Source organism: Myxocyprinus asiaticus, chromosome 15, assembly GCF_019703515.2.
Source record: "Myxocyprinus asiaticus isolate MX2 ecotype Aquarium Trade chromosome 15, UBuf_Myxa_2, whole genome shotgun sequence".
NCBI lineage: Eukaryota > Metazoa > Chordata > Actinopteri > Cypriniformes > Catostomidae > Myxocyprinus > Myxocyprinus asiaticus.
In genome coordinates this window covers 28,780,784-28,808,271 of record NC_059358.1, presented here as the reverse complement: position 1 = coordinate 28,808,271, position 27,488 = coordinate 28,780,784, and the positions used below count along the sequence as shown (strand labels likewise).

Below are 27,488 nucleotides of genomic sequence, written 5' to 3'. Positions count from 1 at the left end.
CTTGGACATGGGAGAACATAAACCAATGAACAAACAGAACTCTAAACAAGATAATCAAACAATGAACCAATGAAAACAAGACACATGAACATGGAGGGAAAACAGGACATCACATGACTAGGGAGCACATGACATGAAACAGGAACTAAACTTTTCAAAATAAAAGACAAGAAATACATGAACACACACATTAAACATTACTATATATATATATATATATATATATATATATATATATATATATATATATATAATTAAATTCAAATAAATGCTGAAGAGTCAGTGGACACATTGGCAAATATATATATATATATATATATATATATATATATATATATATATATATACATATATATACATATACACACACACACACACACTACCGGTCAAAAGTTTTGAAACACTTGACTGAAATGTTTTACATGATCTTAAAAATGTTTTGATCTGAAGGCGTATGCTTAAATGTTTGAAATTAGTTTTGTAGAAAAAAAAAATAATTGTGCCACCATATTATTTTATTTCATTCTAAAACAAAAATGTAATAATAATAAAAATAAACTTTTTGAAATTGATGTCTTGGACCAAATAATAAAGAAAAGCAGCCAATAAGTGCCCAACATAGATGGGAACTCCTTCAATACTGTTTAAAAAGCATCCCAGGGTGATACCTCAAGAAGTTGGTTTAGAAAATGTCAAGAGTACATGTCTGCAAATTCTAGGCAAAGGGTGACTATTTTGAAGATGCTAAAATATAACAGTTTTGATTTATTTTGGATTTTGTTTAGTCACAACATAATTCCCATAGTTTCATTTATGTTATTCCATAGTTTTGATGACTTTACTATTATTCTAAAATGTGAAAAAAAAAAAAAAAAAAAAAAAAAAATATATATATATATATACAATAAAGAATAAGTGTTTCAAAACTTTTGACTGGTTGTGTGTGTGTGTGTATATATACACTATATTGCCAAAAGTATTCGCTCATCTGCCTTTAGACGCATATGAACTTAAGTGACATCCCATTCTTAATCCATAGGGTTTAATATGACGTCGGCCCACTCTTTGCAGCTATAACAGCTTCAACTCTTCTGGGAAGGCTTTCCACAAGGTTTAGGAGTGTGTTTTTGGGAATTTTTGACCATTCTTCCAGAAGCGCATTTGTGAGGTCAGACACTGATGTTGGACGAGAAGGCCTGGCTCGCAGTCTTCGCTCTAATTCATCCCAAAGGTGCTCTATCGAGTTGAGGTCAGGACTCTGTGCAGGCCAGTCAAGTTCTTCCACACCAAACTCGCTCATCCATGTCTTTATGGACCTTGCTTTGTGCACTGGTGCGCAGTCATGTTGGAACAGGAAGGGGCCATCCCCAAACTGTTCCCACAAAGTTGGGAGCATGGAATTGTCCAAAATCTCTTGGTATGCTGAAGCATTCAGAGTTCCTTTCACTGGAACTAAGGGGCCAAGCCCAGCTCCTGAAAAACAACCCCACACCATAATCCCCCCTCCACCAAACTTCACAGTTGGCACAATGCAGTCAGACAAGTACCGTTCCCCTGGCAACCGCCAAACCCAGACTCGTCCATCAGATTGCCAGATGGAGAAGCGTGATTCGTCACTCCAGAGAACGCGTCTCCACTGCTCTAGAGTCCAGTGGTGGTGTGGTTTACACCACTGCATCCGACGCTTTGCATTGCACATGGTGACCTCTGCGCACTATGCGCCTCAGCATCCGCTGACCCCGCTCTGTCATTTTACGTGGCCTACCACTTCGTGGCTGAGTTGCTGTCATTCCCAATCGCTTCCACTTTGTTATATTACCACTGACAGTTGACTGTGGAATATTTAGTAGCGAGGAAATTTCACGACTGGACTTGTTGCACAGGTGGAATCCTATCACAGTACCACGCTGGAATTCACTGAGCTCCTGAGAGCGGCCCATTCTTTCGCAAATGTTTGTAGAAGCAGTCTGCATGCCTAGGTGCTTCATTTTATACACCTGTGGCCATGGAAGTGATTGGAACACCTGAATTCAATTATTTGGATGGGTGAGCGAATACTTTTGGCAATATAGTGTATATATATATATATAATATACACACACTGCTGGCCAAAAGTTTGGAATAATGTACAGATTTGTCGTTGCATTCACTGCATTCATTCCTAAAATCCGACCAAAACTTCAGTTTCAGGCTGCAGATGATGTTTGGACCACTCAAATATTTGGCAGATGTGGGACAATGGTAATCAGTACAAAATTTCAGAATTTATAATGCTGAATTTTATTTTAACATGTCTGTAACGTCTCAAAAACATGAATATAGCTAGACTTTCTATAGCTTGTTTTATTTAAAATTTCACAGACTGCATTCAGTAAGCCCTTTGGTGGCGAGACAGGGGACCATTCATCCCGTTAGATCTTCAATATTGAACTTGTTCATGTTAGATCATTGTTAGATCATTTTTGGCCTCAGTGTTTGCACTTTGGAAATTAAAAACAGTCATTTGCGATCTGATTTGTGCTATTCGTGAAAATGTTAATCTACTAATACCAGCTGCGTGGCAAATGGGTCTTATTAGAGCAGACGCGATAACAGTGACGGTGATTCCTGAAATATGCTATTCATGCCATATTCTTTATGTTGGCTACACCTCCAAAACAAACTTAGAACAGTTAAGCTGAATTACTTTATTGCTATTTTGTACAAATCAAATTTACAGTGGCCTACTTATTAACATGACAAAACAAAACTTTTATTACATTTTTAATAAATTGTATACAGAAATCGATCAACGTGACAAACTCTCCCATTACAATGACTGCTGTCACTCACTGCAGGTTTACACTGTTTGAGACCTGCATTTTGACACGAGCTCAGTTAAGCTCTGCACAAAGTTCTGCACTCTCGCGAATGCTCTCATTAAAAACAAAGCTGTCTTATCAGCATAATAAATCAATTATTTACACCGCATCTATGCCTTGATTAGAACGGGAGCATTTTAGTTTTGTCATGTTGCTCATTTGCAGTGTATTTAACATCTACGTTCAAAGCGAGCGGTGCAATATGCAGTGAATCCAAAATAATTCCAAAGTGCTTTTCGCTCTTGTTCTACAGCTTCTTTTCGAGTGTCAGGTGATGTTTCTGCAGTATTAATTTTTGTGTGCCACAGCAAACAGAGGTAGAACATAAAGCAAGCATCTGGGCATTCAGACAGTTTAAAACTTAAACTTTTGCGCATTAGGATCAGTTGTCATTACTGATAGGATGGAGGACTAATTTAAGCGGCTCTGATTGGCCATTGCCATTTCATTGCAAAACAGACATGTTAGTGATTGGTTAGAATACTCAACAGCTGCAAAAACATGTTGTAAATAGAAACCATTGATGCAACAGGAGCAGACTTAAATCGAATGCTGTAATCGTCAGATTTCACGATTACATAATCCACCACGGGGAAGAAGTACGATCTGGGAGTTTACTGCTTCCTTCACTCCTGCAATGTTTTCTTTCATGCTGAATGTAGTAAATTACTTTTTGACAAATCATTACTTGATTAAAATAACATAATAACATATAGAGAGGCAAAACATACAGATACATTTTAAAATGTATTCTTTATTTGATAAAATGTGTTTACTCTTTATATTAACACACAGTATGTATTAAAAATGACAAACAGAATGAAGATTTATTGTATTAATATATTATTTAATAAGAATAAAAAGTAAGGCCTAAGTATTTTAAAATTTCATATGTGACGTTGTTTCTGCGACAGCCCCAGAGCTCCGACGTCAGCGTCCGAATTCACTCATTTCGTTCACTTACTGCTGAGATACAGTGCACTATATAGGAAATAGTGAATGAGTGAACGATTGCGGACACAGCCAGTCTCTCTTCGCCATATGATCTCGCGCCCGCACATCTCACACGCGCGCGCCCCGCGCACCTCACTGTGCATGAGCAGAAATGCTGTCTGTTTGCGCTCCAGTTGTCGATCACGCGAATGGCAGTGATTTACACTTAACTTGGATGTTTAAATGGATTTATACAGTTAATCCACCTGAAGTAGCTGCGATAGTTTCCAGTACCCCTGCGAGGGCGCGTGGTAAATACGTGAAAACTGCTCATGACATGCGGGACAAAGCACACTGATATATTGCTGCACTGATTTAAAAATGTACTCTTAAAAACTGATGTCATAAGAGCCCAGTTACATTATCACCCTGAAAATGACCATCTCATTACCCAGAAAAGCCCGCGTTAGGATTAGAGCCAAAACTTACCTCAGTGTGCTGCCTTAAATTGGAGCTGTGATTTTAATCTTGAAATATCAGCTTGTCTTGGTGTTAAATAAAGGCATTGCATGACGAAACGATTCTTTTTTTTTTCACTGTGCGGAGCGAAGAAACTCTTTCACTTTGAAGAGTTTGATGCTGCAGCAGTGATTGAGTGACAGTCTGTGACAGCAGCGCGTGCAGCTGTGTGAACTTCCGCTCTCGTAAAAGTCCCATTCAGTAATCTCTCAATAAATTACACATTAATTAAAATTAAACCCAGTAATGTAACGACAGGAACGCCACCCATTGTAAAGAAGTAAAAGTAAAACAATTTCATTAGAAATGTACTTGAGTGAGAGTAAAAAGTACCCACTTTTAAACCTACTCTAAAAGTAAATTTTGTTTCAAAAGGTTATTCAAGTAAATGTAACGCGTTTCTACCCACCTCTGGTAATGCCACCTGTAAACTCTGTAAACTTCTTATAGTTTCTAGGAGCCTTTAGGCAACAATTGATTTAGGGCTGCAACTTACGATTATTTTGATAATCGATTAGTCTTATAAATAACTACATTTCCTGTATTTTATTAACGTTTAATTTTTTAAGAAACAGAAATGATAAAGGGCATAAGGATTTGGTTTGATTTACTGTACTGAACAATTCTATACTCACACAGGAAGCCTGAATAGTTATATTTGATTATTATTATTATTATTATATTTTCAGGACATATGCAAAACAGTTCCTTAACTTGTAAAACTTAAAAGGTACTGTTTATTAAAGAGTAAAATGATCCATCAGGGATGGAGTGGGACAAAAAAATCAGCCCAGCAGAGGGCAAAGGTGACACCAGAATAGAAATATTAATAATTCTGCCCAGCTGAAAAATACATAATTATGTTAGATACATATGCTTGTACACTATCAATGATTACATACATTTTAAGTATTTTAAATTAATATTGTAAGTTTTAAAACCATATTGCCACTGATTACATGTTTCTAAACTTTTATTTATTTTTTATTTTTTTCAAAAAATATTTTTTTTTAGGGTAGTGCATGCTTATCAAGTAAAATAATATTTGTCATAGTATAAATTCACTGGTTGAATCAGACATTACATTTGGTACTATCAGGACTATCAAATATCAGGACCCTTAGCATAATTATACATCATATTCAGAATTATATACAGTTTAATATAGTACAATCATCTGCAAATGCAGTGCTGACTCACTCTTGTGCTGAAAAGTCTCATCCTGGTGCTCATTGTATTACATGCGGTTACATGATGAGAAACGATCTAAAACACTTCAAAAACTGGCACCCATGATTATGACATCCATGAAAGCTGCACGATTGATTACATTGAAACTGAAAGCGTGGTATGATGTTGCACGAGTTGAATCAAAATAATGGCACTCCCTTTCTCCATTGCGATTGGTTTGATTGACGTGGATGCACGTGCTCATTTGCTCAGTGAAGTTTAATGGAGACTCGCATGTGATAAAAACAAATGCTGCGTCCGAATAGCCATACTTCCCTACTATATAGTATGCCAAAACAGGATGCCAATGGAGTAGTATGTCTGAATCCACAGTATTAATGAAGCAGTAAGCGAGAAGTACCCGGATGACCTACTATTTCTGGTGAGATTCTGAAGTGCTGATCGACTGGACACTTTACAATCCATAATCCCTCAGGAGCTGAGGAAACGTCATGTTCAAAATGCTGGATTTAAATGGACAGCGGTGAAGTGCGAGTCAAATGGCTCTTCTAAACTGTAAGTGCTATATATACTAAGATAATTGTTCCCTGTGCTTAAATGGAGTGGGTAGTTTTCACGGTTGTTGTTCTTACATCATATATTTGGGATACGAGACATAGCCCATGTCCCCAGATGAAGTATGTCTGAAATATATTCATACTACTTGCACGCATACCTAAAAGAACATACTGTTTTGCCAGCAGATAACTACGTCCTTCATCAAATACTGTACATACTGTGACAGTACGTGGTTTCGGATGCAGCAAAACAGTTGTGTTGATGTAGTGACACTAGGGGTTCCTATAGGAAATGCCGCAGGCGCTGAACCGTGTCACGAGGCACGGAAGAGTGGACACAGGCAAGCTGCTTCCAGCATGACCTTCCAGCGAGTTAGTTAAGGCATCTCCCTAGTCCCGTTAAGGGGGGAGAAGGCACTTACCCAAGTAGGCTACCGGCGGTGCCTTTCTTAATTTGCTGTTAAGCATTCTCCCGCCGAGCACTTTCTAGAATAGCACTGGGAAGTGCTCTTCCCTCTCCAGGAAGGAGAGCACTACAGAGACCACATCCTGCTGGAGGGAGGTTAACATGTGGAGCATACCTCACATGGACTTACCAACAGGAAAGTACACATATGGAATGATACCACAGGAGGACCCTATCTACAGAGACAGAGAGATCTCTGCCGAGGGGAAACAAAGGTTTCACTTAAGGGGGAAACCGAACAGTGGAAACTCATCAAACGGGATTACCAAAGGGGAATCACCACGCATGGAGCACTGAGCCCAAGCACACGGGCTCACCTGAAAAGGGGAATACCACGAGTACTGGGCCTGGTGGCATTACTCCTTCACCGAGTTCGTCACCGGACAGTGCTAAAGAATTAAAGAGGCGTCCAGAGTTCACTGGTACGGGGAACTGTTGTGGACAAAAAGCGCACATTGTCACCTTTGAAAAAGGGGAAAGGCGCAATGCAAGCAGTACACCCAACCGGCCGACCGGTCTACCTGCTGTTACCGTGTAACACTCGGGTCGAAACCGGGTCTATGCGTAGGTTATAAAACCTTGCAAAGGTATTGGGCATAGCCCAACCAGCAGCTCTGCATATGTCTGCTAGAGAGGCCCCCATTGCCAGTGCCCAGGAGGACGCAACACCTCTAGTGGAGTGTGCCGGGACCCCCAAGGGGCATGGCAAGTCCTGAGACTGGTATGCGAGAGAAATGGCATCCACAATCCAATGGGCCAACTTCTGCTTGGAGACAGCTTTCCCCTTCTGCTGTCCTCCAAAACAGACAGAGAGCTGCTCCGAGCGTCTAAGCTCTGTGTGCGGTCCAGATAGATGTGCAGGGCGCGAACTGGACACAACAAGGCTGGGTCTACCTCCTCTGAAGGGAGTGCTTGCAGGTTCACCACCTGGTCCTGAAAAGGAGTGGTGGGAACTTTGGGCACGTAACCGGGCCGGGGTCTCAAGATCACGTGAGAGTGTGCCAGCCCGAACTCCAGGCATTCACTGGTAACAGAGAGTGCCTGCAGGTCCCCCAACCTCTTGATGGAAGTGAGTGCCACCAGGAGGGCCATCTTCAGAGACAGAGTGCTGAGCTTGGCCTGCTCCAGAGCCTCAAACTAGGGCAGGTAGGACCACAGAGAGATCCCAAGAGGGGATCAGGCATGGTATAGGCGGATTCAATCTCCTCTTGCCTTTGAGGAACCTGTTGATCAGGTCACGCTGTTGTGAGGGACTGCCATCCAGTGTATCATGGTGAGCTGCTATGGCAGCCATGTACACTTTCAGGGTAGAGGGAGACAGCCGTCTCTCCAGACCTTCCTGAAGAAAAGACAGCACAGACCCAAAGGCGCATCTCTGTGGGTCTTCCCCACGGGAAGAACACCAGTTAGCGAAAAGACGCCACTTCAAGGCATACAACCGCCTCGTAGAGGGGGCCCTGGCCTGAGTGATAGTGTCTACCACTGCTAGGTCTTCCGCGTCCCATCCAGGAGCCAGACGTGGAGATTCCAGAGGGCCAGCCACGGGTGCTGGAGCGTGCCTTGCCCCTGAGTGAGAAGGTCCTGCCTCAGGGGAATGTGCCAGGGAGGTGCTACTGTCAGGAGCATCAGATCCGAGAACCAAGTCCGGTTGGGCCAGTACGGCGCAACGAACAGGACTTGCTGCTCGTCCTCCCTGACTTTGCACAGAGTCTGTGCAATGAGGCTCACAGGAGGAAACGCATACTTGCATAGCCCCCGAGGCCAGCTGTGCGCCAAGGCATCTGTGCCGAGGGGGGCCTCGGACAGGGAGTACCACAGGGGGCAGTGAGAGGAGTCTTGGGAGGCGAACAGGTCTACCTGTGCCTCCCTGAATCTCTCCCAAATCAGCTGGACTACATTGGGGGTGGAGTCTCCACTCCCCGCAGAGCATTATCTGCCGTGAGAGTGCGTCTGCTGCACGGTTGAGGGTGCCCGGAAGGTGAGTGACTCGCAGAGACTTCAAGGTCTGCTGACTCCAAAGGAGGAGGCGGCAGGCGAGTTGCGACATGCGACGTGAGTGTATACAGCCGCCTCGTATACCTTGTTTGGCGGTTTATGTACGCTACGGTCACCATGTTGTCGGTTAGGACCAACACGTTTGCCCTGAATCAATGGCCAGAGCCTCCTCAGGGCCAGCGATACTGCCAGCAACTCTAAGCAGTTGATGTCCCATTGGAGTCGGGGCCCAATCAAGAGCCCCGACACTGCCTGCCCATTGCACACGGTGCCCCAGCCCGAGTTTGAGGTGTCCGTCGTGACCACGACATGCCTTGAGACTTGCTCTAGGGGAACACCGGCCTGTAGAAATGCCAGGTCCGACCAAGGGATGAAAGTCTGACAGCAATGTGGCATGATGGTCACACACCGGGTGCCGTGGCGCCATGCCCACCTCGGGACTCGAGTCTGTAGCCAGTGCTGAAGCGGTCTCATATGCATCAACCCGAGGGGGAGAACCACCGCGAGGATGCCATATGCCCCTTTTTTAGGATGCCACTTAACCAGGGCGGGCGTCTGGCAAACTGGATCATGAAGCTGAGGCGAATCGTCCTGATGAGCCACTGTGAGGGGCTGGAGAGCTCTTACCAGGCCTCCAGCCTCCGTGTGAGGGTGACCGCTGATATGTGCCGTAAGAATCCAGCAGCATAGCAAAGAGTGAGAGGACGAACACACATGCATTCGACTCCGAAGAAAAAATCTGAATGAGTAATGCACGCCATCTCCTTTTATACCAATATGTCCGGGGCAGAGAGTGGCATGCAAATTCCACTTGCCAATTTTCATTGGCTTTTTCTATTTTAAGCAAAGGTGATTGGGGCTCTCAAGATCGAACCCCTAGTGTCACTACATCTACACAACGTCGAGTGAGTCACAGACAGGGAACAACTCTTAAGCTCATCAAACAGCACAATCACTCTGTCAACGCACCTGATGCATCAACCAGTCCACATTAAACTGTTTGCTTACTATGATCTTTGAAGTGTTTGTAAAGTGCTCTTGTGTTGTGCGATGGACATCTTGGGTCTTGTTTTTTCCGCTTCAAATTGTCTCTGTCATTTCAAATGAGTTTCATCATGCAACACATTTTCACTGGACTGTAAAGTGACGTCACTGGTGGAGCTTCTCTGTGCTGGCTGCATATATCCAACTAATCGATAATGAAATTAGTTGTCGATGATTTTCATTATCGATAATTATCAATTTTATCGATTAGTTGTTGCAGCCCTAAATTGATTAGTTCCCTATCTGACACTCACTCGACGTTGGTGTCGATGTAGTGACACTAGGGGTCACTCTTGGGAGCCCGAGACACCTCTGGTCTTTGATAAAAGGCCAATGAAAATTGGCGAGTGGTATTTGCATGCCACTCCCCCGAACATACGGGTATAAAAGGAGCTGGTATGCAACCACTCATTCAGATTTTCTCTTCGGAGCCGAACGGTCATGCTCATTGAGCTGAATACTACTGTTCATTCACCTGCTGGATCTGACGGCGCATTTCAGCGGCTTCTCCCTCCTCTGCACTGGTGCACTGCAGAGAATGCCCCTGGGCGCTTCGGCAGAAAAACTAGAGAGTATATTTTCTGAAAGAGCATTTTTCCCCTCTAAAAGAGTATATATTTCTCTAAAAGAGCGCACACATGGAACGTCTTTTTAAAGACGTGTCTTTTTAAAGATGCTTTTCCGATTGTGTGTTATTCCTGGTTGTGCTCGTTATCTCTCGCCTTCTAACGGTCACGATCACTGTCTTTCGTGTCTGGGCACTGCTCACACGGAGACAGCGTTCGTGGATGGTCACATTCTCATTGCGAGAATGTGTCCATGGCAATGTTGCGGTCGCGGCTCGCCTTCGTAAGGAAGCGAGCCACCCCAGAGGCTCCCGCCTTGGTCCTTTTACCCACGGGTTTGAGGCCAGCGCGGCTAGCACTGGGGGCGATTTGGGGACCCCAATGGGACTGCCTCCACCGGGTATCCCCCCGCGGACCTCCCATTCCCCAGCACGCTCGTCTGCCCCGATCGGGCTTCCGGGTGAGTCCGCCGGCTCGTCTCATGGCGAGTTCGACCTCTTATTCGGTGCCCGCGAAGGTGATGAGCTCTCGAGCGCAGCATCGGAGAGCGGGCTCGTCCAGTCGGAAGCCTCGGCTGGGCTCCTCCCTTCGGGGTCGATCGCCCAGTCACAGGCTGACGTGGAGATGACAACATGCTTTCCCGGACAGCCGCGAGCGTCGGTTAGAGTGGATTTCACCGCTCTTCCCTGAACCCTCGCGGCTCTGTGATTGGTTCCTGGGCTCGCGGCGCCGCTCAAAGCCACGCCCCGCCCCGTTCCTTTCTTCCCGGAAGTGCATGAAAAGCTGACAAGGTCGCGGGAGGCACCTTTTACTGCCCGGTCCCGATCTTTTCAGCTTCCCCGCTCTCACTACCCTCGATGGTAGGGCGGCCAAGGGTTATTCGGCAATCCCCCGGTGGATAAAGGCGCTCGCGGTGCACCTATGCCCGCAGTGGGTGCCCAAAGCCCCCGTCCAAGGCCTGTAGGTTTACGTCGTCTCTGACGGTCAAAGCCTACGGCGCTGCTGGACAAGCCGCCTCCGCCCTGCACGCCATGGCTCTCCTGCAAGTCCGCCAAGGCGCTAAAGGAACTGCACGAGGGTAGTTCCGCCCCGGGATTGATGCAGGAACTGCGCTCGGCGACCGACCTCGCTCTCCGAGCGACGGAGGTCACGGCGCGGTCTCCCGGGCGGACGATGGCCACACTAGTGGTCCAGGAGCGCCACCTTTGGCTCAACCTGGTCGAGATGGGTGAGGCCGACAGGACACGATTCCTTGCTACCCCCATTTTCCAGGCGGGCCTATTCGGCGACACCGTCGAGGACTTTGCCCAGCAGTTCTCGATGGTAAAGCAGTAGATGGATGCTAGCCGGCTTGTCCTACCCCGGCGTGGCTCAAGATCCCCCCATCTACTCATCGCTGAGGGCGTCCCCCTGCGGTGACTGCACCGGCTCCGCCGCAGCCCGCTCCTCCGGCGTGGAGCCCACCGCAGGAAGCCGACGCCACCGTCTCACAGCCGGCACCGAAGAACCCACAGAGGTCTTCGAAGCGCCCCTGAGATGGGCGACCCAGGGACAACGAAACCCGCTGCTCTGGAGCTGGTAAGCAGATCTTCTTTTTGTTACCTTTTGCATTAATTGCGCTGCATGCCCAAGTGGCTGCAGTACTCGAGAGCTCCGCAAGAGTGGTTTCCTTGTTCCCTGGGTCACATATTCGGTGTGTACGGCTGGCATCACGACCACCGTCCACCACTCCATTTGGCAGGTTGGCGCTCCAGCGGCTGTCTCCCGCCCTGAGCGCCCAGCTGTGGCACAAATCCGCCCCCGATGTGACAGTCTCCACGGGTCATGAGGACAGGCCTCTTCCTCCCCCGTCCCAGGCTGTTCCGGGGGTGGTCACAAGGAGCCAGGTAAGTGCTTCGATGTCCTCAGACTCAGCACGGCCACGATGTGGTGTGGCATCTCAAGCTCCGCCCCGCCACGAGGCCCCACCCGCCGGTACATCCGATGACATTGTCCCTTTGGTCCCCCTTGCGCGGAACTCGGACGCATGGCTTGCGCTTTCCAGTCCGTCGCGAGGGCTGGTCCGGACCGTCCGACTCGGCTGCACGATTCACTTTGCTGGGCATCCGCCCAGGTCCAGCGGTGTCCACTTCACCTTGGTGAAAGATGGAAACGCTGCTACCTTGCGCGGAGATCGCTATCCTCCTACGGAAGGACGCGATAGAACCTGTCCCTCCAGCCGAGATGAAGAAGGGGTTTTACAGCCCCTACTTCATTGTACCGAAAAAAGGCAGTGGGTTGCTGCCAATCTTGGACCTGCGAGTATTGAACCGGGCCTTACACAGACTCCCGTTCAAGATGCTGATGCAAAGACGCATTCTAGCGAGCGTCCGGCATCAAGATTGGTTCGCGGCGGTACACCCGAAGGATGCGTACTTTCACGTCTCGATCCTTCCTCGACACAGACCCTTCCTGCGGTTTGCGTTTGAGGGTCAGGCGTATCGGTACAAGTCCTCCCTTTCGGCCTGTCCCTGTCTCCTCGCATCTTTACGAAGATCGCAGAGGCTGCCCTTGCCCCGTTAAGGGAGGTGGGCATTCGCATTCTCAACTATCTCGACGACTGGCTAATCCTAGCTCACTCTCGAGACGGGTTATGCGCACACAGGGACCTGGTGCTCTCACACCTCAGCCGACTAGGGCTTCGGGTCAGCTGGGAAAAGAGCAAGCTCCTCCCGGTTCAGAGCATCTCTTTTCTCGGTTTGGAGTTGGACTCAGTCTCCTTGACGGCGCACCTTACTAACGAGCATGCCCAGTCGGTGCTGGCCTGTTTGAAGGCGTTCAAACAGAAAACAGCGGTTCCACTGAAACATTTTCAGAGGCTCCTGGGGCATATGGCGTTCTCGGCGGTGGCCACCCCGCTCGGGTTGATGCATATGAGGCCGCTTCAGCACTGGCTCCAGACTCGAGTCCCGAGACGGGCATGGCGCCACGGGACACACCGCGTGGCCATTACGTCGGTCTGTCACCGTCTTTTCAGCCCTTGGACCGACCTCTCGTTTCCACGAGCAGGTGTTCCGCTAGAACTGGTCTCCAGGCGCGTCGTGGTCACGACAGACGCCTCCAAAATGGGCTGGGGCGCTGTTGGCAACGGGCACGCAGCCGCCGGCCTCTAGACGGGTCCACAGCTGCGTTGGCACATCAACTGCCTCGAGTTACTGGCAATTCTGCTCGCCCTGCGGAGGTTCCGGCCGTTGATCCAGGGCAAGCACGTGCTAGTTCGGACAGACAGCACGGCAGCGGTAGCATATGTCAACCGCCAAGGCGGTCTGCGCTCCCGCTGTATGTCATAACTCGCCCGCCGTCTCCTCCAACGGAGTTAGCAGCACCAAGTCGCTGCAAGCCACTCACGTCCCGGGCAACCTCAACACTTCGGCGGACGCGCCGTAACAACAGGTTACCCTCAAGGGAGAGTGGAGACTCCACCTTCAGGTGGTCCAGCTGATTTGGAGTCGATTCAGTCAGGCACAGGTGCACCTGTTCGCCTTCCAAGAATCCTCCCACTGCCCGCTCTGGTACGCCCTCACCGAGGCCTTCCTCGGCATAGACGCGCTGGCACACAGCTGGTCCCCTGGCATTCGCAAATATGCGTTTTTGCCCAGTGAGCCTGCTCGCACTGACCCTGTGCAAGGTCAGGGAGGACGAGGAGAAGGTCGTCCTGGTAAGCACCCTACTGGCCCGCCCAGACGTGGTGCTCGGACCTCACGCTCCTCGTGACAGCTCCCCCCGGGCAAATTCCCCTGAGAAAGGCCCTTCTTTCTCAGGGAAGGGGCACCATCCGGCACCCACGCCCAGACCTCTGGAATCTCCATGTCTGGTCCCTGGACGGGACGTGGAAGACCTAAGCTGTCTCCCACCTGCGGTGGTAGACACGTTCACTCAGGCTAGGGCTCCCTCTACGAGGTGCCTGTATGCCTTTAAGTGGTGTCTGTTCGCTAAGTGTTGTTCTTCCCATCAGGAAGACCCCCAGAGGTGCGCAGTCAGATCAGTGCTTTCCTTCCTGCAAGAGAGGTTGGAAGGGAGGCTGTCCCCTTCCACCTTGAAGGTGTACGTTGCTGCCATAGCAGCACACCATGACGCAGTCGACGGTAAGTCCTTAGGGAAGCATGATCTGATCATCAGGTTCCTAAGAGGCGCCAGGAGGCTGAATCCCTCCAGGCCACGCCTTGTTCCCTCATCGGACCTCTGTAGTTTTTCAGGGTCTACAGAGAGCCCCCTTTGAGTTTTGCAGTCAGCCGGGCTTAAGGCACTCTCCTTGAAGACTGCCCTCCTGACTGCGCTCACTTCCATCAAGAGGGTAGGTGACCTGCAAGCGTTCTCTGTCAGCGAAACGTGCCTGGAGTTCGGTCCGGGCTATTCTCACGTGATCCTGAGACCCCCGACCGGGCTATGTGCCCAAGGTATATCCCACCACTCCTTTTAGAGACCAGGTGGTGAACCTGCAAGCGCTGCCCCAGGAGGAGGCAGACCTAGCCCTGTCGTTGCTGTGTCCGGTGCGCGCTTTACGCATCTATTTGGATCGCACGCAGAGCTTTAGAATCTCTGGGCAGCTCTTTGTCTGCTTTGGTGCACAGCGGAAAGGAAGCGCTGTCTCCAAGCAGAGGATCGCCCACTGGCTCATTGACGCCATAACTATGGCATGTCTCGCCCAAAACATGCCACCCCCGGTAGGGCTATGAGCCCATTCTACCCGTGGGGTAGCGGCTTCTTGGGCCCTGGCCAGAGGTGCCTCTCTAACAGACATTGCAGAGCAGCGGGCTGGGCAACACTCAACACCTTTGCAAGGTTCTACAACCTCCGGGTGGAACCGGTTTGGTCCCAGGTAGTGGCACGCAACACAAGCGGTTAAGCCCGGGATAGCCAGCTGGGTGTATCACTTGCACATAGCGCCTTCCACCTCCTTTTGAGCTGAAGACGTGCGCTGTTAATTCCCAGTAGTGTTCACAAAAGTTGTTCCCTGGTTGACTTCCTCCGAGCCCTGTGGCAGTCGAGTTTTCGGAGAGACTCGCTGCCGGCCCAGTACACGCACTAACTAAGAGCCCGGTTCTGGGGTAGGTGCTCCGCATGTGGCGGTTCCCTGTAAGGCTAACCCCATGCGATCTATATCTTCCGCTAGTTCATTTGCCTACTGGCAAACTGCGTCTTCCTTGGGCAGAGCCCCTCAGTCTCCATGTTGTAGTAACTCCTCCCCCATTGGGTAGGATCTACCTTGAAGGCTCTCCACATGGTTGGAAAGACCATGTGATGTATTCTTCCACTTAAATATCCCCCCCTCTCTTGGGGCGAGGTGTGGTCTCCGCGGTGTCCTCCCCTTGGGAGGGACACCCCCCGACTAGACCTGGCGGCCCAGTCGGATAATCCCCCTTCTTTTTTAGGGAGTGGAATAAGAGAAGGGGAAAGAGGCCACGACTGGGTTAAGCCTGTCTCTATCTCTGGGTAGTCGACTTGTCCCCAAAAAGGGCCGTTCGACACTCATAACTGTGTCGGGGGAGGTTACGTGTTGACCTGGTGTGCTGGCTATGAGGCACACAGCAAGTCTGCCCACCACACACCGCCAGTTCACGTAACACAGTTCAGCCTTGTGGCGTTTTGTATAGGGACCCCTAGTGTCACTACATCGACACCAACGTCGAGTGAGTGACAGATAGGGAACGTCATGGTTACTGGTGTAACCTCCGTTCCCTGATGGAGGGAACGAGACGTTGGTCCCTCCTGCCACAATGCTAAACTACCCGCTGAAATGGCCGGACCTTATATCGGCTCCTCAGCGTAAAACCTGAATGAGTGGTTGCATACCAGCTCCTTTTATACCCGTATGTTCGGGGGAGTGGCATGCAAATACCACTCGCCAATTTTCATTGGCCTTTTATCAAAGACCAGAGGTGTCTCGGGCTCCCAAGAATGACCCCTAGTGTCACTACATCGACACCAACGTCTCGTTCCCTCCATCAGGGAACGGAGGTTACACCAGTAACCATGACGTTTCAGAGTGGTTAGGAATGATTTTGGCCTTTGTTTGAACACTTTAACTCAAATGATCAGATAATCTCTGATGTCTGCAGTGTATGCATTGCGATTTGCTCATAATGTGCTTAATGTGCTGGTTTAGCACCATATTTAGTTTTTGATGGGAATGACAAGGCTGTAGGGCAGGGGTCGGCAACCTAAGGCATGTGTGCCAGCGCTGGCACACGGAGGGGTAATCACTGGCATGCCAGCAATGGCGAGAGAGTAGACTATTTTATTTATATGAAATTCCGCACCTGCATTCAAATCTACATCTTGATGTAAACCTTCCTCATGATCACGCAGTGTTTTTTCATGAGCTGAATGTAAGGCTAAACAAAAAGTTAAAATATGACGAGACTGCAGTATACCCAACAGACTTGTGCAGCGCATGCAAGTCATTCACCCATCACAAGCCGGTAGCGCTTCACTTTCGGTTAATCGCGCGAGTAAACGCGCACGCTTTGCTTCGGTCAGGCTGCACGGGTGAGAGCCTACATTCCGTGTTTCATTTGTTTCTTTTTGCTTTCAGAACAACACATGATGTAATAAGAAAAACACTACTAATAATCCTTGAGATTTCCAACCCAGCATACAGACCCTCCATTAAACCATGGTCACACTCAAAATTACATTTTAAAATTATATTAAAAGATTAAAAGAGAAAACATAAACCCAAATCGTGGGGTTCAAAAATCAGAGTCTATTCAAATATAAATTAAACCTGGAAATAAAATTTGAAAAATGAAATGAAAATTTAGGATTTTGCAGGTACGATTCACCGAAAAGGGCTAAATAGCTGATTGGCTTGTGATATGTGAATGGCTTGCACGTGCAGCACAAGTCTCATCAAACTCCCATTCAGTTGATGAAAACACATTGCCGCGTGATCATGAGGAAGGATTACATCAGGATGTAGATTGGAATGCAGGTGCAAAAAACTTATAAATAAAATAGCCTGCTCCTCTCTCGCTGTTACTTGCGTGCTAGTGATTACATGATTACAATGAAATAATATAAGAGATATTTAAGATTCCACACAATTTTGTGATCAGTAATCAAATAAGCACATTTGTGACATTAATTGTGTTAAGTCATTTTGTACAAAAGGACAGGTTTTCTTTCATTAAAGCACTTTCACAAGATGCTCTGTGAAAATTCACATGCAGGGATCATGATTATATCATGATCATCGTGTTTTCACTCAAATTGTCAAATCAAAGCAAATCCCTTTATTGTTACTCAACCATATACACAAGTGCAACAGTGGGTGAAATTCTTGAGTGCAGTTCCGAGCAGTCATGACAGTGATGAGACATACCAATTTACAAGGGTACTCAGACTTCGGAAAATCACATACATGCACTTTTTTAAATTTCTTTTTATTTTTGTATGGATCGTTCCGCTGACATTGAAAAAAAACATCTTTCTAAGAAATTTCTGTAGACAAAACACTCCAGAAAGCATCAGTTGTGGAAAATGGTGTTATTTAGGAGCTTTATACAGCTCTGTGCAGTGCATGTAGGGTTGCCAATGTTCTACCAGCCAAATACGGGACATTCCAGATCCAAATACAGGACTTTGTTTTTTTTTCAGCGGAGCTCGTGTGCAAGACGCTGTGCAACAGTTGTAGTGGTCCACCTAGAGCTTGTTTACACATGAAAACAACTGAAAAACAGCATGGACAGATGCAAAAACATGCTCGATGTGAACGGCCCCTAAACACGTAAAATCAAACAGCTTAAATGCAAAGACCAGGAAGAATACTTTCTTCACTGAATACATTTTTTTTTATTCCCCATAATTAGCTTTTTCAATTTTTTAAAGCTTAACAAACCTGCTTTCCGTTAAAAATTGGAGTCATCAATGTGTTAATGTTAAAAAATAATATGTATTAGTATTTTTTTTGGCCTTTGCACAAGTCTTAGTACTGTTTTAGCTACCATGTGTAATGGGATTCAAGAGGCGCACTAGCGACTGACGCTAGGTGCTGTAGACTTTAGCCTCCTTGTTAGCGCGGCCACCTCCCATGCCAGAGACGGTGGTTCAAATCCCGCTCGAAGCGGGTCGAGCAGGACCGGTGACAGTGGTGCTGTGTCCCGGATGGGAATGAGGTTTAGGGGTGTGAGTGTAACGGGAGCCAGCTGGTACGTGCCGTGCAGTATGTGTAAACCTCACTCCCGCTCAGAGCAGGTCAAGCAGGACCGGTTACACATCCATTAATTTTTATGGGAGAGAAAATGCTTAACATGAAAATAATAATGTATTTCTCCTTGGATTACTGTGTTGTTTTTTCAGCAGTAAATAATGTTAATCATAAGGGAAATATAAGAAAATTACATTGTGTTTTAACTAAACCTGTACTGTACTTTTGTCCTTAAAGTACTACAGTTTTTTTCACAGTCATTTAGGGGAAAATCTCTTTCAGAACGAGCACTGACATATGCAATGCATTGTCATGTCATGTCATGAAAAGGTGCACTTCCTGGTTTTTGGAATCACAAGGGTGAGAAACAGTTATCATGCACTAGAATGCTGTATGTTTGACAAATTCTCCTGCTTCTGACAGAAAACACGAAAGAAAATGTGTGCTGAATATCTTTGATCTTTCCCTCAGCCGCTTTTGTCAAGTGTTGCGTCCATGTAATGTAGTGACAGCCGATATCTCACACAATTCACACGAATGGTGTATGTTTCAGTTCCATTTCTCTCGGTTTGTGAAACATTCTCAGCGGTTTGGGTGTGAGACACTAAAATACCGGCCTACAACACACCACACCATAACACACCGGCTCTTTGATTTAATTTTCCAACTCAATTTCAGATTTTTGTGACTGCTAGTTATGACAACAGACCCCACCAGTGCAAAAATTGTCATAACTTTAAAACATATAAAACCACTGTAAATGTGATGAGTGGATTTTTTAGAGAAAGCACTAAAAATAAGTACTTTATAGATCAGACAAATAACATGTCAGAAAACATTTTTTTTTTTTTTTTCAACATACAGATGTTAGGTTAAAATGTACATGAAAGTACAAGGGAAAGTGTGTATTTTAGGTGCTGTGACAAGTCAGCATTTCTTCAAATTTTTTAAAGATCTTAATCGCCTATCAAATTTTTCCTAGAAGAGCGAATAAACTCTTAGTTAATATGAGGTTGTGGAAACAACAAGTATAATATATATATATATATATATATATATATATATATATATATATATATACTGGATGCTCCGACGTCGCGACCTGAAGCTTGCCCTTGACGCCAAGGTGATCCCATCTGACAACATTGGCCCTCAACACCGTCCACTCATCCTCGACATACGCCTCAACCTACAACGGCGATCTCATATGCGCAAGACGGGGCCTGAGCGAATCAAGTGGTGGAAGTGGGCTGACCACAAGAACCAGCTGGCAGCAGCCTTCGGTGGCCTCAACATCAATCCTTACGAACCAGCAGAAGCCATCTGGGGTGAGATCACCACCCAAATCCATACACCTGCCACTGAGATCCTTGAAAGGATGAAGCCGGGAAGAAGATTCATCGACAAAGCAGTCTGGTGGTGGACTGAAGAAGTGCAAGTGGTGATCAAATCAAAGAAGGGGGCTTACAAGACCTGGTTCCAAACATGCTTGCCCGCTGACCTCGACCGATACAAGACCCTCAAATTGATGGCGAAATGGGCAGTGGCCAAGGCGAAACACCTCGATGAGCTGTACGACTAGCTGGACACACCAGAGGGGGCAAACAAGATCTACTGCCTAGCCAGCTCTCATCACCAGTCCACACAAGCCATTGCCCAGGTAGCCACCATCAAGGACGCCAAACACCACTTGCTACAGGACCCGCCAGCCATTCTTCAGTGATGGCGCAACTACTTCTCAGGGATCTCCAACGAAAAGTTCCAACACCCTCCGATACCCAGCATGGATCCCATCGCTGGACCAGTTCAGCCGATCACCATCACCGAAGTGTCACAGGCTGTCAAGAAGATGAAAAACGGGAAGGTAATTGGACCCGATGACATCCCTGCCGAAGCCTGGAAACTCATGGAGCGCAGAGGTGCAGATATCCTCGCACTACTCTTCAACAAGATCATCACTGATAACAGGTCTCCCCAGGCCTGGTCGACCAGCGTCACTGTGCCGATCTGGAAAGGCAAGGGGGATGTCAGCGAGTGCACCAATTACCGGCCAGTCCTACTTCTATGTCACACGATGAAGATATTTGAGCATGTTCTGGACTGCCGACTACGCAACATCACCAACATCACAAGAGTTAACACCGCCTGGATGAAGTGGTGCCAGGTCACTGGCGTCCTATGCGACCGACGCATGCCCATGCACCTCAAGGCAAAGGTCTACTAGACGGTCATCTGCCCAGTCGCCCTCTATGGTGCAGAATGCTGGCTTGTGACCACCAAGCATGAACAGGCCCTCCACACGATGGAAATGCGCATGCTCAGGTGGACACTGGGACTGACCCGACTGGACCACGTTATGAACGAGGACGTCAGGAAGATCATGGGAGTGGCACCGATCACGGAGAAGATGAGAGAAGCTCGCCTCCGATGGTGTGGCCATGTGACCCGAAGTGAGGAGGATTCAGTGGCAAGGAGAGCATTACGGCTCAGCCCCGATGGAAAACGGCCGAGCGGGCACCCAAAGAAGAGGTGGATAGATCGAATCAAGGAAGATATTAAGCATGTCAATGTCGCCCCCAGGGATGCCCTGGATCGGAGAAAGTGGAGAATGGCTTGCCGGAACGCGGACCCTGCACTTGTGCGGGAAAAACGCTAGGGAGAAGAATATATATATATATATATATATATATATTCCTTCCCCAGAATATTCTTGAGGAAAAGTGAAAAGCCCAATGCTTTGACAAGCACTGTTTCTGCTATCATTTAAACAAAGTAAGCCTCAAAGACTCAAATAGCTACAAAGTAATATTTTTCATGACTTATTTTCTGCATTTGTATCAGGCGTGAGCATTATTCAGCAAGCTGCACTTCAGCTCCCTGCAGTATTAATAAATTATGCAAATGACTATGTACTGCTCACTTACAGCTTTACTGTTTGCCAATATTATTTATGCTACTATTATTGTATTTGATGTAACTTGCAGTTATTTGTCATTTTGTGATTATTCAGAGCTCATCTTGTACTTAATATGTTGTTTTTGGTTGTCACCATTACTGTGATTTGTATGTTGAGAAGTAGTTGATTGACTCATACGGATATTTGCTCCGACATGTAAGTAATTTAAAAATAAAAGCCATTACATTATTTCAAAATAAAAGCCATTGTATTGGCTTGTCTTGAAGAGTTTGTTAAATTTTCGCTTTGTTATGAGGTCCACGTGGTCATGTTGAAGCCCAGGGCGGCCGCCTATATCGCCCGTAGGACGGGCCGGTATTTTTGCAGCAGCAGGCCAGCCCAAATTACCCAGGGGCCCACTGGGAAAATGCCTGGTGCTCCCTATGGCCAGTCCACCCCAGCCTCATAGCCTTGTATTCATTCATGTCAAAAATCAAATATGGCACTACTGTGAATAAGGTCTACGGACCCTTTTCACAGACCCGGGTTTGGAATGCAGACGTAAAGGATAGCAGTGTAAACTCTTTTAGCGGTAAATGGGAGACCACAGCAAATATTACTTTTGCTTACCCATTGCTCCAACAGTTAAAGAATAAATCTACTATTGCTCTTTCACAACTTTCCAAAAGAAGAAGATGAAAAAAACAAAAAAAAAACAAAAAAAAAAAAAACAGAGCATGTTGGATTACAGCAGTCAGAAGAGAGAAAGAGGACAAATTTACTGTCAGTACCTCTATTATGTCAGTAAGCTCTATTAGAAACCTGATTTCAGCAGTGGTAACTCGTGTAAAACAAAAAAAACAAACAAAAAAAACTTCAAAATATAAAAAAGTTTGCTACATTTTTACACTGTTAAATAAGGTGGAAGCATGCCATCTCAGTCTGTGAAAAGGGTTGACCAGTGGCAGAGCTAGCCTAATTGATTAGTCAGTGTAACGTCATGGTTACTGGTGTAACCTCCGTTCCCTGATGGAGGGAACGAGACGTTGGTGTCGATGTAGTGACACTAGGGGTCACTCTTGGGAGCCCGAGACACCTCTGGTCTTTGATAAAAGGCCAATGAAAATTGGCGAGTGGTATTTGCATGCCACTCCCCCGGACACACGGGTATAAAAGGAGCTGGTATGCAACCACTCATTCAGGTTTTACGCTGAGGAGCCGATATAAGGTCCGGCCATTTCAGCGGGTAGTTCAGCATTGTGACAGGAGGGACCAACGTCTCGTTTCCTCCATCAGGGAACGGAGGTTACACCAGTAACCATGACGTTCCCTATCTGTCACTCACTCGACGTTGGTGTCGATGTAGTGACACTAGGGGTCCCTATACAAATGCCACAAGGCTGAACTGTGTTACGTGAACTGGCGGTGTGTGGTGGGCAGACTTGCTGTGTGCCTCATAGCCAGCAAACCAGGTCAACACGTAACCTCCCCCGACACAGTTATGAGTGTCGAACGGCCCTTTTTGGGGACAAGTCGACTACCCAAAGATAGAGACAGGCTTAACCCAGTCGTGGCCTCTTTTCCCCTTCTCTTTTTCCACTCCCTAAAAAAGAAGGGGGATTATCTGACTGGGCAGCCAGGTCTAGTTGGGGGGTGTCCCTCCCAAGGGGAAGACACTGCGGAGACCACACCTCGCCCCAAGAGAGGGGGGATATTTAAGTGGAAAAATACGTCACATGGTCTTTCCAACCATGTGGAGAGCCTTCAAGGTAGATCCTGCCCAATGGGAGAGGAGTTACTACAAACATGGAGACTGGGGCAGCGGGGCTCTGCCCAAGGAAGACGCAGTTTGCCAGCAGGGAAACGAAATAGCGGAAGATATAGATCGCATGGGGCCACATGCGGAGCACCTACCCCAGAACCGGGCTCTTAGTTAGCGCGTGTACTGGGCCGGCAGCGAGTCTCTCCGAAAACTCGACTACCACAGGGCCCGGAGGAAGTCAACCAGGGAACAAATTTTGTGAACACTACTGGGAATTAATGGCGCACGTCTTCATCTCAAAAGGAGGTGGAAGGCGCTATGTGTAAGCGATACACCCGGCCGGCTATCCCGGGCTTATCCGCTTGTGTTGTGTGCCACTACCTGGGATGAAACCGGTTCCACCCGGAGGTTGTAGAACCTTGCAAAGGTGTTGGGTGTTGCCCAGCCCGCTGCTCTACAAATGTCTGTTAGAGAAGCACTTCTGGCCAGGGCCCAAGAAGCCGCTACCCCACGGGTAGAATGGGCTCGTAGCCCTACCGGGGGCGGCATTTTTTGGGTGAGATATGCCATAGTTATGGCGTCATCGAGCTAGTAGGCGATCCTCTGCTTGGAGACAGCGCTTCCTTTCCGCTGTGCACCAAAAGCAGACAAAGAGCTGCTCAGAGATTCTAAAGCTCTGCGTGCGATCCAAATAGATGCGTAAAGCGCGCACCGGACACAGCGATGACAGGGCTGGGTCTGCCTCCTCCTGGGGCAGCACTTGCAGGTTCACCACCTAGTCCCTAAGGGGGTGGTGGGAACCTTGGGCACATAGCCCGGTCAGGGTCTCAGGATCACGTGAGAGTAACCTGGACCGAACTCCAGGCACGTTTCGCTGACAGAGAACACTTGCAGGTCACCTACCCTCTTGATGGAAGTGAGCGCAGTCAGGAGGGCAATCTTCAAGGAGAGTGCCTTAAGCTCGGCTGACTGCAAAGGCTCAAAGGGGGCTCTCTGTAGACCCTGAAGAACTACAGAGGTCCAATGAGGGAACGAGGCGTGGCCTGGAGGGATTCAGCCTCCTGGCACCTCTTAGGAACCTGATGATCAGGTCGTGCTTCCCTAAGGACATACCGTCGACTGCGTCATAGTGTGCTGCTATGGCAGCAACGTACACCTTCAAGGTGGAAGGGGACAGCCTCCCTTCCTACCTCTCTTGCAGGAAGGAAAGCACTGATCTGACTGCGCATCTCTGGGGGTCTTCCCGACGGGAAAAACACCACTTAGTGTACAGACACCACTTAAAGGCATACAGGCGCCTCGTAGAGGGAGCCCTAGCCTGAGTGATCGTGTCTACCATCGCAAGTGGGAGACAGCTTAGGTCTTCCGCGTCCCGTCCAGGGGCCAGACATAGAGATTCCAGAGGTCTGGGCGCGGGTGCCGGATGGTGCCCCTTCCCTGAGAAAGAAGGTCCTTCCTCAGGGGAATTTGCCAGGGGGGAGCTGTCGTGAGGAGCGTGAGGTCCGAGCACCACGTCTGGGCGGGCCAGTAGGGTGCTACCAGGACGACCTCTCCTCGTCCTCCCTGACCTTGCACAGGGTCTGTGCAAGCAGGCTCACTGGGGGAAATGCATATTTGCGAATGCCAGGGGGCCAGCTGTGTGCCAGCGAGTCTATGCCGAAGGAGGCTTCGGTCAGGGCGTACCAGAGCGGGCAGTGGGGAGGATTCTTGGGAGGCGAACAGGTGCACCTGTGCCTGTCGAATCGACTCCAAATCAGCTGGACCACCTGAAGGTGGAGTCTCCACTCTCCCCTGAGGGTAACCTGTTGTGACGGCGCGTCCACCGTAGTGTTGAGGTTGCCCGGGATGTGAGTGGCTTGCAGCGACTTGAGGTGCTGCTGACTCCAGAGGAGGAGACGGCGGGCGAGTTGTGACATACAACGAGAGTGCAAACCACCTTGGCGGTTGACATATGCTACTGTTGTCGTGTTGTCTGTCTGAACTAACACGTGCTTGCCCAAAACCTCCACAGGGCGAGCAGAATTGCCAACAAATAGAGGCAGTTGATGTGCCAATGCAGTCGCGGACCCATCCAGAGGCTAGTGGCTGCGTGCCCATTGCAAACGGCACCCCAGCCCGTTTTGGAGGCATCTGTCATGACCACGACGTGCCTGGGGACCAGTTCTAGAGGAACACCTGCCCGTAGGAACGAGAGGTTGGTCCAAGGGCTGAAAATTCGGAGACAGACCAACGTGATGGCCACACGGTGTGTCCCGTGGCGCCATGGCCGTCTCGGGACTCGAATCTGGAGCCAGTGCTGAAGCGGCCTCATATGCATCAACCCAAGTGGGATGGCCACCGCCGAGGATGCCATATGCCCCAGGAGCCTCTGAAGTAGTTTCAGTGGAACCGCTGTTCCCTGTTTGAACACCTTCAAACAGGCCAGCACTGACTGGGCACGCTCGTTTGTAAGGTGCGCCGTCAAGGAGATTGAGTCTAACTCCAAACCGAGAAAAGAGATGCTCTGAACCGGGAGGAGCTTGCTCTTTTCCCAGTTGACCCGAAGCACTAGTCGGCTGAGGTGTGAGAGCACCAGGTCCCTGTGTGTGCACAACATATCTCGAGAGTGAGTTAGGATTAGCCAGTCGTCGAGATAGTTGAGAACGCGAATGCCCACCTCCCTTAACGGGGCAAGGGCAGCCTCGGCAACCTTCGTAAAGACGCGAGGAGACAGGGACAGGCCGAAAGGGAGGACTTTGTACTGATACGCCTGACCCTCGAATGCGAACCGCAGGAAGGGTCTGTGTCGAGGAAGGATCGAGGTGTGGAAGTACGCATCCTTCAGGTCTACCGCCGCGAACCAATCTTGATGCCGGATGCTCGCCAGAATGCGTTTTCGCATCAGCATCTTGAACGGGAGTCTGTGTAAAGCCTAGTTCAGAACTCACAGGTCCAAGATTGGCCTCAACCCACCACCTTTTTTCGGTACGATGAAGTAGGGGCTGAAAAAACCCCTTCATCTCGGCTGGAGGGACAGGTTCTATCGCGCCCTTCCGTAGGAGGGTAGCGATCTCCGTGCAAGATAGCAGCGTTGTGCTAGTGGACACCGCTGAACCTGGGCGGATGCCCGGCGAAGTGAATCACACAGCCGAGTCGGACGGTCCGGACCAGCCCTCGTGATGGATTGGAAAGTGCAAGCCATGCGTCCAAGTTCCACGCAAGGGGGACCAAAGGGACAACGTCATCGAATGTATCGGCAGGTGGGGCCTCGCGGCGGGGCGGAGCTCAAGGTGCCACACCACGTCGTGGCCGTGCTGAGTCTAAGGACATCGAAGCACTTACCTGGCTCCTTGTGACCACCCCTGGAACAGCCTGGGACGGGGGAGGAAGAGGCCTGTCCTCGTGACCCGTGGAGACTGTCACATCGGGGGTGCAGTTCCTGCATCTATCCCGGGGCGGAACTACCCTCGTGCAGTTCCTTTAGCGCCTTGGCGGACTTGCAGGAGAGCCATGGCGTGCAGGGCGGAGGCAGCTTTTCCAGCGGCACAGTAGGCCTTGGCCGTCAGAGACGACGTAAACCTACAGGCCTTGGATGGGGGCTTTGGGCACCCGCGCCAGGTGGCGGTGCTCTGCAGGCATAGGTGCACCGCGAGTGCCTTTATTCACTGGGGGATTGCCGAATAGCCCTTGGCCGCCCCACCATTGAGGGTAGTGAGGGCAGGGAAGCTGAAAAGATCGGGACCGGGCAGTAAAAAGTGCCTCCCACGACCTTGTCAGCTCTTCATGCACTTCCGGGAAGAAAGGAACGGGGGCGGGGCGTGGCTTTGAGTGGCGCCGCGAGCCCAGGAACCAATCACAGAGCCGCGAGGGTTCAGGGAAGAGCAGTGAAATCCACTCTAACCGATGCTCGCGGCTGCCCGGGAAAGCATGTCGTCATCTCTGCATCAGTCTGTGACTGGGCAATCGACCCCGAAGGGAGGAGCCCAGCTGAGGCTTCCGACTGGACGAGCCTGCTCTCTGATGCTGCGCTCAAGAGCTCATCACTTTCGCGGGCTCCGAATAAGAGGTCGAACTCGCCGTGAGACGAGCCGGCGGACTCACCCGGAAGCCCGATCGGGGCAGACGAGCATGCTGGGGAATGGGAGGTCCGTGGGGGGATACCCGGTGGAGGCGGTCCAGTTGGGGTCCCCAAATTGCCCCCAGTGCTAGCCGTGCTGGCCTCATACCCGTGGGTAAAAGGACCGAGGCGGGGAGCCTCTGGGGTGGCTCGCTTTCTTACGAGGGCGAGCTGCGACTGCAACGTTGCCATGGACATATTCTCGCAACGAGAACATTACCATCCACGAACGCTGTCTCCGTGTGAGCAGTGCCCAGACACGAAAGACAGTGATCGTGACCGTTAGAAGGCGAGAGATAACGAGCACAACCAGGAATAACACACAATCGGAAAAGCATCTTTAAAAAGACGCGTCTTTAAAAAGACGTTCCGTGTGTGCACTCTTTTAGAGAAATATATACTCTTTTAGAGGGG

General features: G+C 48.9%; 1 protein-coding gene and 1 pseudogene across 1 annotated transcript in view; both read left to right on the top strand.

Moving 5' to 3' along the window:
- Positions 1-27,488, top strand: part of LOC127453515 (glutamate receptor ionotropic, NMDA 2D-like) — a 108,942-nt gene that overhangs the window by 25,153 nt on the left and 56,301 nt on the right. The gene's annotated exons all lie outside the window — the stretch shown is intronic.
- LOC127452670 (uncharacterized) lies at positions 20,104-20,976 on the top strand (annotated as a pseudogene).